We start from the raw sequence: 11,792 nt of genomic DNA, 5'->3' as shown, positions 1-11,792 counted from the left end.
TCCCTGGGTTTTTTTTTTTTTTTTTTTTTTTTTTTTTTTTGCGGTATGCGGGCCTCTCACTGCTGTGGCCTCCCCCGTTGCGGAGCACAGGCTCCGGACGCGCAGGCTCCGGACGCGCAGGCTCAGCGGCCATGGCTCACGGGCCCAGCCGCTCCGCGGCATATGGGATCCTCCCAGACCGGGGCACGAACCCGTATCCCCTGCATCGGCAGGCGGACTCTCAACCACTTGCGCCACCAGGGAGGCCCCCGTCCCTGGGTTTTGTCCAGGCCTCCCTGCTATGTGGCAGTGACAGGGTGGGCTAGGATCGGGGTATAAGTCTGCTGGAAGATGGCCCAGCCAGCATCCTGTTCCAAAAACAAGCCGTGGCTGGGGGCTTTCTTGGCATCTGCAGGGGTGGGAGGGGCTGACCCACTTCCTGAAGCCCAAGTATGTAGTTGCAGATGGTCCTTCGGGAACACGTTAAAGGCACAGATAGGTTCTCCGCTCATGGGTGCTGCGTTTCAGTCCACATCCTGCCATTTTTCTACAAGAGCACTTTCTGTTTTGGGGGGAATGTGTTAGTTTCCTGTTGCTGCTGTAACAAATGGCTGCAAACTTGGTGGCTTAAAACAACAGGAATTCATTCTTTCCCAGTTGTGGAGGCCAAAGTCTGAGGTTCAGGTGCGGGCAGGCTTGCCTCCTTCTGGCACCTCTGAGGGAGCATCGGTTCTGGGCCTGTCTCCCAGCTCCTGGTGGCTGTCCTTGGTGTTCCTTGGCTGGTAGACGCGTCTCTCCAGCATCTGCCTCCGTCTTTACGTGGTCTTCTCCGCTTCTGTCTGTGTCCTCTTTCTTCTCTTCTAAGGATACTTGTCGTTGGATTTGGGGCCCACCTGTGTCATCCAGGAGGACCTCATCCGTGGATCCTTAACTTCCACCACATCCCCAAGGACCCTTTTTCCAAATACGATCACACTTGCAAGTTCTGGGGGTCAGGACACGTATATCTCTCTTGGCCACCATTCAGCCCAGCACAGGGGCATCTTCTGGAGCCCACAGATTAGGACAAACGCAGTCAAAGGCAGGCGTCTCCAGGAGCTGCAGCTTTGTTGGAGGGCTTGTTCCCCAGGGTGATGGTGGTGAGGAAAGCTGGAGTTGGGGGTGGGTGGGCCCTTGCAGGCTTGGGGACTGTCGATCCTTAGGACGTCTTGTCTCCAGCTGGACACCGCTGCTGGGGCCGACGGATGTGGCCGGGAAAAGGGGTCAGTGTCGTTGGACCACCTGCAACCTGTGCCGGCTCCTGGCTGTGGAGGGATTGGCTTCGTGCTTCTAACAGGGTGACAGGGGCGCACAGGAGCCCTTCTCTGATCAGCTCCCTTTTCTGAAAGGGGGATGAAAGAAGGGGAGACCCTGGAGTGGTGCGAGGCGGACGTTCTGCCCCCCAGGAGTGCGCCTGCGGCTCGGCAGTGACCCCCATGCAGGGAGCACGGCGGCAGCGGCGAGAGCTTGACACACGTGCTGCCCACGTCCTGGACCGGCTGAGTCGGGGCTGGGCTGGGACCAGGCGCCGGCCGAGAACCACTGCTCTTCGGGACTTGCTCTTCCCAGAGGCTGTCTGGATTACTGTAACTTTGGAGTATAGTCTGGAGTTAGGGAGCCTGATTCCTCCTGTAGGGCCGACTGCACCCGAGAGAGCGAGGGTTGTAAAACAGGGCTTCCCCTCTCTGGCTTCGGGAACAAGTGGCTGGATTCCTCCCGTGAGGGAAGCAGCCTGCCTGTAGGATTAGCTGTGGCCCCTTGATACTCATGACCCTGGGTTTGGGAGGTAGAGACAGACAGAAGCACATCCCTGTTGTCATTCCCATACACCCCACTTCGTTACCTGCTTAAGAGGAATCCAGATGAGCCATAAAATAAGCACCATATGAAAGGTTTTCTCCCTCACGAAAGACTAAAACAACACAGACTCAGACTACACAGCAAGTGATGTCAAAATAGCAACAAATGAAGACGTCCAGTGCCCTGCTGACAAGGCGCAGGGACCCCCTTCCGTGGGGGCCAGTCAGGCGGGGTGACGACTTGGGCCTGTGCAGCCAGCGCTGTGGACACCTCATCACCTAGAACACACTGTAGCACCTTGGTGTGAAAAAGCCAATAGACACAGTTATGTATAAAGTGCGACCCCCAATAAAAGAGTAAAAGCTGCCGTGCACACCCTGCTACCATTTGGATGGATGTGGTGGTAGGATTACCAGTGATTAAGTTTTCCTGACGTATGTATTTTCTAGATGCCTATCATCTGCATGTATGAGTTTGATACATAGAGGATGTATGTTACTGCCCTGGGGTGGCTGGCAGCAGATGGTGCGAGGGCCGACTTGATGCTTCCATGCTGCGTGCGCACACTGGATGGGGCAAACGACAGAGACGTATCGTCTCCCAGTTGTGCAGGCCGGGAGGCCAAGATCCAGGGGTGTGGGCAGGGGCAGTTCCTTCTGGGGACAGTGAGGGAGGGTCTGTTCCAGGCCTCTCTCCTGGGCTTGTAGTTGCTGTCTGCTCCTTGTGTCTTCACGTCGTCTCTCCTCTGTGTGTGTCTGCATCTCCAAATGTCCCCTTTTTATAAGGACACGAGTCCCATCGGATGAGGACCCACCCCAGTGACCTCACTTTAACTCGATCACCTCTGTAAAGACCCTGTCTCCAAATGCAGTGGCATTCTCATGTCCTGCGGGTGAGGACCCCCATGTATCTTCTTTGGGGGGACACATTTCAACCCATAGCACGTGGGGCACTCAGCCCTGTTTCATAGGAGGCCCGAGACAGCAATGAGTCTGCTATTTTCTGTTAGAAAACGCAGCTCTGCCTGCATCGCGAGCTGGATGCCTTTGGTTGCCAGCCAACCACTGACACGTTAGAAAGGGGACAGGGCTGAGCAGGTTCCCTTGGCCACAGCAGGACGTTGCCCGTCTGAACAGACAGAGCAGACACGTCCCTGTGCGGGCTTTGCTGAGGAGCAGAGAGCAGCAGCGGCTCCTTGGGCAGGAGATGGGCCCGGACGATGTCTCCCTGGGCCCGCCTGCTGTTTGATGGTGGCCTGGTGATTTTACCTTTCTGAGCCTCAGGCTCCTCATGCATAAAATGGGACCATCCAAGTATTGACTTCCATTCGAGCAGGTTGTCCTTCACGCACTGTTCGTACATGGTGGATGGAGAAGAGGAAACGAAATAGCACTGCAGTAGCAACACTTTCTGGGTGGGCAGTGTGGGCTGTGGCTGCTTCATGGTTTCTGTGACCTCCTCCCTTACTTTTTGGAGTGTCTCATGCCTTCGTGGCGGTGAAGCCATGGCAAGGGTGGCTCTTGAACAGCCTTGGCCAAGGCAGAGCTGAACTGTGGCTGAGGTACAAACCACAAGCCTCTGAAGCAGACATCTCAGCCTACAGTCAAACTGCGCACTGCACCATGGGTGGGTGGGTGGGGGAATGTCACCAAATCCAGGTGTGTAAAATGGGGAGCATGTTACTGCCACGTCTGTGAGGTCAGCCAGGTGGGCATGGTCGTGAGCCTTCACTGTGTTTCCTCATTTATTTGCAAAAGACCTCTAGCCCCATCAAGGTAACCAGTGTGTAGATATTCAGAAATGGAATGAGTAAACGTGCTCGGACAGACAGCTGCACCCCGACCCGTGCTTGTACCTTTCCCGCTGACCCTGACATCTGAGAGCAGTTAAGTGGGAAGCAAAACTGATTTCATAAGAACGTAGTGGGACTGTTGGGCTGACACAGATGTTGTAAACACGGTGCTCCACGGCAGAGATTCCAGTGTTCTTGGTTGGATTAGCTGCTCTGCTAACCACAGGGGTGGCCAACCCCATGTTTCACTCAGGCATGAGGAGCTGCTGCTTAGGAAATCAGGAAGAAGTAAACAATGCATCTAAGCCTTATTCTCGAGTGTGGTAACACAGCTTATGAACTTCTGACAGACCCGGGGGTTTGTTACATAAGTGCCTCTGTTACCCAGTTGTTGGCAACCACTGACTTCCTAACAGCTGGGCTTCTCTGAGCACGTCCCCAGCAACTGCATGGTGTTGCTCACAACAAACCAGACACACACACACAAACACACTGACTGCTAACTCTTCGTTGATCCCTGGCCTGCCCAAGTGAGACATCGAGGTGTCTGCACGGCTGTCCACTTGTGCTCCCAAAGCAACTTCAAACATAATGCGACTCATTCTGGAAACCTAAGAGCACATAATTCCAAACTGGTAATTCATTTTTAAAAAGCTGATTTTTTTAAACATCTTTATTGGAGTATAATTGCTTTACATTTGTTGTGTTAGTTTCTGCTCTATAACAAAGTGAATCAGGTATACGTACACAAGTATTCCCATATCCCCTCCCTCATGCATCTCCCTCCCACCCACCCTATCCCACCCCCGCATCCTGACCCCTAGGTGGTCACAAAGCACCGAGCTGGTCTCCCTGTGCTATGCGGCTGCTTCCCACTAGCTGTCTGTTTTACATTTGGTAGTGTGTATATGTCCATGCCACTCTCTCACTTCGTCCCACCTTCCCCTTCCTCAAGTCCATTCTCTAGTCCTGCGTCTTTATTCCTGTCCTGCCCCTAGTTTCTTCAGAACCATTTTTTTTTAGATTCCATATATATGTGTTAGCATACAGTATTTGTTTGTCTCTTTCTGACTTACTTCACTCTGTATGACAGACTCGAGGTGCATCCACCTCACTACAAATAACTCAATTTCGTTTCTTTTTATGGCTGAGTAACATTCCCTTGTATATATGTGTCACATCTTCTTTATCCATTCATCTGTTGATGGACACTTACGTTGCCTCCATGTCCTGGCTATTGTAAATAGAGCTGCAATGAACATTGTGGTACATGACTCTTTTTTTTGAATTATGGTTTTCTCAGGGTATATGCCCAGTAGTGAGATTGCTGGGTCGTATGGTAGTTCTATTTCTAGTTTTTTAAGGAACCTCCATACTGTTCTCCATAGTGGCTGTATCCATTTACATTCCCACCAACAGTGCAAGAGGGTTCCCTTTTCTCCACACCCTCTCCAGCATTTATTGTTTGTAGATATTTTGATGATGGCCATTCTGACTGGTGTGAGGTGATACCTCATTTCAGTTTTGATTTGCATTTCTCTAAGGATTAGTGATGTTGAGCATCCTTTCAGGTGTTTATTGGCAATCTGTATATCTTCTTTGGAGTAATGTCTATTTAGGTCTTCCACCCAGTTTTGGATTGGGTTGTTTGTTTTTTCGATATTGAGCTGCATGAGCTGCTTGTATATTTTGGAGATTAATCCTTTGTCAGTTGCTTCATTTGCAAATATTTTCTCCCATTCTGAGGGTTGTCTTCTCATCTTGTTTATGGTTTCCTTTGTTGTGCAAAAGCTTTTAAGTTCCATTAAGTCCCATTTGTTTATTTTTGTTTTTATTTCCATTTCTCTAAGAGGTGGGTCAGGGGCTTTCCTGGTGGCACAGTGGTTGAGAATCTGCCTGCTAATGCAGGGGACACGGGTTCGAGCCCTGGTCTGGGAGGATCCCACATGCTGTGGAGCGGCTGGGCCTGTGAGCCACAATTACTGAGCCTGCGCATCTGGAGCCTGTGCTCCACAACAAGAGAGGCCGCGATAGTGAGAGGCCTGCTCACTGCGATGAAGAGTGGCCCCTGCTTGCCACAATTAGAGAAAGCCCGCACACAGAAACGAAGACCCAACACAGCAAAAATAAATAAATTAATAAACTCCTACCCCCAACATCCTCTTTAAAAAAAAAAAAAAAAAGGTGGGTCAAAAAGTATCTTCCTGTGATTTATGTCATACAGTGTTCTGCCTATGTTTTCCTCTAAGAGTTTGATAGTGTCTGGCCTTACATTTAGGTCTTTAATCCATTTGGAGCTTATTTTTGTGTATGGTGTTAGGGAGTGTTTTAATTTCATTCTTTTACATGTAGCTGTCCAGTTTTCCCAGCACCACTTATGGAAGAGGTTGTCTTTTCTCCACTGTATGCTCTTGCCTCCTTTATCAAAGAGAAGGTGACCATAAGTGTGTGGGTTTATCTCTGGGCTTTCTATACTGTTCCACTGATCTATATTTCTGTTTTTGTGCCAGTACCATACTGTCTTTTTTTAAAAATTAGTTTCTGCTTTATAACAAAGTGAATCAGTCATACATATACATCTGTTCCCACATCCCTTCCCTCATGCATCTCCCTCCCTCCCACCCTCCCCATCCCACCCCTCCAGGCGGTCACAAAGCACCGAGCTGATCTCCCTGTGCTATGCGGCTGCTTCCCACGAGCTATCTACCTTACGTTTAGTAGTGTATATATGTCCATGCCTCTCTTTCGCTTTGTCACAGCTTACCCTTCCCCCTCCCCATATCCTCAAGTCCATTCTCAAGTAGGTCTGTGTCTTTTTTTTTTTTTTTTTTTTTTTTCTTTTTTCGGTACGCGGGCCTCCCACTGCCGTGGCCTCCCTCGCTGCGGAGCACAGGCTCCGGACGCGCAGGCTCCGGACGCGCAGGCTCAGCGGCCATGGCCCACGGGCCCAGCCGCTCCGCGGCATATGGGATCCTCCCAGACCGGGGCACGAACCCGCATCCCCTGCATCGGCAGGCGGACTCCCAACCACTTGCGCCACCAGGGAGGCCCTGGGTCTGTGTCTTTATTCCCGTTTTACCCCTAGGTTCTTCATGACATTTTTTTTAAAATTCCGTATATATGTGTTAGCATACGGTATTTGTCTTTCTCTTTCTGACTTACTTCACTCTGTATGACAGACTCTAGGTCTATCCACCTCATTACAAATAGCTCAGTTTCGTTTCTTTTTATGGCTGAGTAATATTCCATTGTATATATGTGCCACATCTTCTTTATCCATTCATCCGATGATGGACACTTAGGTTGTTTCTTCTGGAGGGTTTTTATCATAAATGGGTGTTGAATTTTGTGGAAAGCTTAAAAAGCTGATTTTAAAATTTTATTTTCAAAGGTGTTCTCCAAACACTTCGTGATGTGGGTGTTTTTATAAGTTGTAGTAAAATACACGTAAGATTTACCATCTTAACCATTTTTAAGTGCACAGTTCAGTGGCATGAAGCCCCTGCACAGCGTTGTACAACCATCCCCACCATCCATCCCCGGAACTTTTTCATTCTCCCAAACTGCAGCTCTCTCCCCGTTAGACACTAACCCCATCTCCCACCCTCTCAGTCCTCATCTCTCTCCTGTGTCAGCAGCGTAGGACATGCAAAGAGCAGCTCAGCCGGCCATTAGGTAAAGGGGTAAAAACGGGTTTTGTTTGGTAACTACCGACAGCAGGGGAAGGCGCTGAGCACCCTTCTGATGGGCACAGAGGTGCTGGCGATTTGAAGGGAGAGTGAGGTGGGGGCAGCGAGCAGGGGCTCAAGTGAAAACCCACGCAGGGTGGGTCAGTGTCAGTGTGGTGAGGTCAGCGGCGTCCATCCCGGGAGTCAGCTCTGGAAGTTAGCATTCCATCCCAGGCAGACACGGGCAGACCGAGGCCCTGTCCTTTCTGAGGATTCTGTTTCCGAGGAATGGCTCTCAGGTCCCCGAGGAAGACTCCTGGGGGACAGAGGAAGGATTCACATGTTGGGAGCCCTCTTAGGAAAGGCTCTGAGGATGGTGGGGGGCTGGGTCAGGTGTGGGCTGGAGCAAACAGTACACTCGTTTGCCAGCTCTATTTTCTCAGACAGGAACTCAAAAGGGGGCTGGGTGGCCCAGGGTCGTGACCTTAGGCTGCAAGAAGCCAGACAGTGTTTGCCATCCATGAGTGCCAGAGGTTGAATGGAATGTTCCTGCCAAGAGTTCTTGTAGTTCTCAACGTCACCCTCTTCCCCTTCCTCAACTGTGTCTTGAGGCCTTTGTCCCTACTGGCCTCCGCACCCCCTTGTGGGGAATGCCCTTTTCCAAAACTTTGCTTTGCCTGGTTTCTCTTTTGTTGCTCAGCTTGAAGTTGAAACATCACCTTCTCCATCTATAGTCTCCATCCTAAATCCATTGCCCTGTTTGAATTCCCCATAATTTCTGGTTTGTTTTCCATCTCCCTCAACTAGAGGGCAGAATCACCTGGAACAGTGTGCATATAGAAGGCGTGAGCTTGCCTTGAAGCCCCATCAGGATCCCTCTGTCCATATTTTTGCAGACATCACCCCATCCCGATAAATGGTACTTGACAGAAATGGGTATTAATGTGCTAGAGATGATCACACAGAAAACCTCTTTTAGGGAGCATGTGACTTAACTTGGGGAGGGCCTCTTATAAGCATCTGTATTTTTTATTGATATTTCTCTGGAACACGAATGGGTAGATCATGTTGGCCATGTACAGGCAGGAACACAGACCCTGGGGTCACATGGACAAGTCACAGCTCTGCCGCTTATTTAATCTCTCTGAGCTGTAGTTTTCCCATTTGTAAAAAGGGCAGAATGCCATCTGCTTACTTCAGAGGTGCTAATGAGATGAGGCAGCCAACACACCTAGAGTAGTGCCCAACCAAAGGTAGAAGGCAAGGGACTTCCCTGGTGGCGCAGTGGTTAAGGATCCGCCTGCAAAGGCAGGGGACACGGGTTCGATCCCTGGTCCGGGAAGATTCCACATGCCGCCGAGCAGCTAAGCCCGTGCGCCACAACTACTGAGTCTGAGCTCTAGAGCCCGCGAGCCACAGCTACTGAGCCCACGAGCCACAACTACTGAAGCCCTCGCGCCTAGAGCCCGTGCTCCACAACAAGAGAAGCCACCACAATGAGAAGCCCGGGCACCGCAACGAAGAATAACCCCCGCTCACCACCGCAACTAGAGAAAGCCCGCGCACAGCAATGAAGACCCAACGCAGCCAAAAAAACCAAACAAGACAAAACAAGAAAAAACCAAAGGTGGAAGGGAAAACCGTGAAAGCAATTCCATTTCAGGCCATGCCAAAAAACTGGATTTTCCTTTAGATTATAACTATTGTGAATGTAAGTTAAAATTTTAAGGAAAGTCACCTGGCGGCTGCTAGGCTGCAGGAGCTGGGGGAATTGGGAAGTGACTGCTAGTGGGTACAGGGATGATAAGAAGATTGTGAAGTTGGTTGTGGTGATGGTTGCAAAAATCTATGAATATACTAAAACCCGCTTGACTGTGCACTTTAGACGGCTGGATTGTATGGTGTGTGAGTTTATCTCAATAAAGCCTTATAAAAATTGTTGTCCAAGAGCCCTGTGCAGCTTCCTATGAAAATGCAAACGAAGATACAGCAAAACATTTACACCTTTCCCAAAGCTCTGTTTGACAGATGACCACTGGACAGGTGGTGCCATGTGCACTAACCACAGGGCGGAAGAGAACAGGGGACTGTCTGCCTTGGTCTCATGATGCAGGTGACCCCACTCTGTCCTTTCCCTAGAGGCTGCTTTCTCTAGAGTCATTCAGAGGTGAACCCCCCACAGAGAGGAGTGTGCATGTCGGGGGTGGGCAGGCAGCAGCTGACGCTACCACATCCTTGGAGCAGAGTGCAGGGCAAGTGTGGTAGGTCCTGGCGGGTCTGGAAGCAGGGAGACCCAGGGATGGAACCGTTCTGTGAATTCCACTGGTTCCATTGGTTCTGAGCATTGTGGGTCTGGGGGCGAGGTGGGGACTGATTTCTCAGAACCACGTGGATGAACGTCTGCTGCCAACAGACAGGTTGGAAGTCCAAGATCAAGGTACCGGCAGATTTGGTGTCTGGTGAGGGCCCACTTGTGCTTTGTAGACAGCCATCTTCTCACTGTGTCCTCACATGGCAGAAGGGGTGACTGAGCTCTTTGGGGTCTCTTTGGTAAGGGCACTAATCCCATTCATGAGGGCTCCACCCTCATGACCCAGATCATCTCCCAAAGGCCCCACTTTGCAGGTTAGGATTTCAACACATGAATTTTGAGGGGACACAAACATTCAGTCTATGGCATAATTCAACCCATAATAGTACCATTAGATGCCAAGCAAAAGCAATCAGTTCTTTTCTGGAGAATGCCATCCTAGGTTCCAAAGAATCCCCACAAAAATCTTCTTAAGGACAGAGAGCAGTACACAATTCAAAAACAACCAGGCACTCAATAACACAAGGCATCCTGAACAGGACAGGTGCCCTGAGACACCTCAGGAAATTGAAATAAAAGCAAAAATAAACAAATGGGACCTACTCAAACTTAAAAGATTTTCCACAGCAAAGAAAACTATCAAAACAAAAAGGCCACCTACTGAATGGAAGAAAATATTTGCAAATGATATGTCCGATGATGGTTTTTTCAAAAAATTTTTATTGGAGTTGATTTACAATGTTGTGTTAGTTTCAGGTGTACAGCAAAGAGAATTGGTTATACATATACATATATCGACTCATTTTTGATTCTTTTCCCATATAGGTCATTACAGAGTATTGAGTAGAGTTGCCTGTGCTATACAGTATGTCCTTACTAGTTATCTATTTTATATAGAGTAGTGTGTATCTGTCAATCCCAATCTCCAAGTTTATCCCTTCCCCCCGCCCCCGCTTGCCCCCCTGGTAACCATAAGTTTGTTTTCTACATCTGTGAGTCTATTTCTGTTTTGTACATGAGTTCATTTGTACCATTTTTTTAAGAATCCACAAATAAGTGATATGATGATATTTGTCTTTCTGTGTCTGACTTACTACACTTAGTATGACAATATCTAGGTCCATCCATGTTGCTACAAATGGCATTGTTTCATCCTTTTTTATGGCTGAGTAATATTCCATTGTATATATATACCATATCTTCTTTATCCATTAACTGTTGTTTTTTTTTGTGGTATGCGGGCCTCTCACCGTTGTGGCATTTCCCGTTGCGCAGCACAGGTCCAGACGTGCAGGCTCAGCAGCCATGGCCCACGGGCCCAGCCGCTCCACGGCATGTGGGATCCTGCTGGACCGGGGCACAAACCCTCGTCCCCTGCATCAGCAGGTGGACTCTCAACCACTGCACCACCAGGGAAGCCCTATCCATTAACTGTTGATGGACGTTTGGGTTGCTTCCATGTCTTGGCTATTGTAAATAGTGCTGCTATGAACACTGGGGTGCATGTATCTGCTCGAATTAGAGATGGAAGGGACAACCCCCGGAGAAGGGTAAGACTTTGAATCGCTAGTGTTGGGGAGAGAGTGGGTGTGTTTTATCTGTTTGGAGGAGAGTTGCAAAATGGGAGACAGGAGACTGACGTTGGCAATATTGTCTGAAAACCTACATGATGGACTAATACACGGAAAGCACTTGAAACAGCGTATGGAACATAGGAAGTGCCAGCTATTACTACGGAGTCCAGTAGCCAGAGGGTGGACCTTGCTGAGTTCTGTGGCTTGGCCCCTCGCCATCTACTCCAACCTTCATCCGGTGAGCCCTGTTCTACGGCACAACTGTTCTTACATATGTCTCCCCAACCTGACAGGGAGCCCCTGAGGGAGCCATGTGTCCAGGCTCCCCGCTGGGTCCCCGAGGGCAGACAGGCAGGTGAGAGAGACAGGCGTAGACCAGGTGTACCGAGACGTTCAAAAACTGACTCAGAGCCACAATGGAGAGAAACTGGAAGGGAGGGAAGGCGAGCCAGGGATGCCCCTCAACCCAGGGAAGAGGCACCCGCTGCCGGCGCCTCTGCCCCTCCACTCGGGCCTGGAGGCGCAGAGTGGAGAGGACTCTCCAGCCAGGGGGTGGGGATCAAGTGGCCCGGACTGAAGTCCCTGCCCCTCCTCGGGCTCTGGCCCTGGTGCAGTCTCCTTCCGTGGCA

Source organism: Mesoplodon densirostris, chromosome X (assembly GCF_025265405.1).
Source record: "Mesoplodon densirostris isolate mMesDen1 chromosome X, mMesDen1 primary haplotype, whole genome shotgun sequence".
NCBI classification, from domain to species: domain Eukaryota; kingdom Metazoa; phylum Chordata; class Mammalia; order Artiodactyla; family Ziphiidae; genus Mesoplodon; species Mesoplodon densirostris.
Note: the sequence above shows the minus strand (reverse complement) of the source record.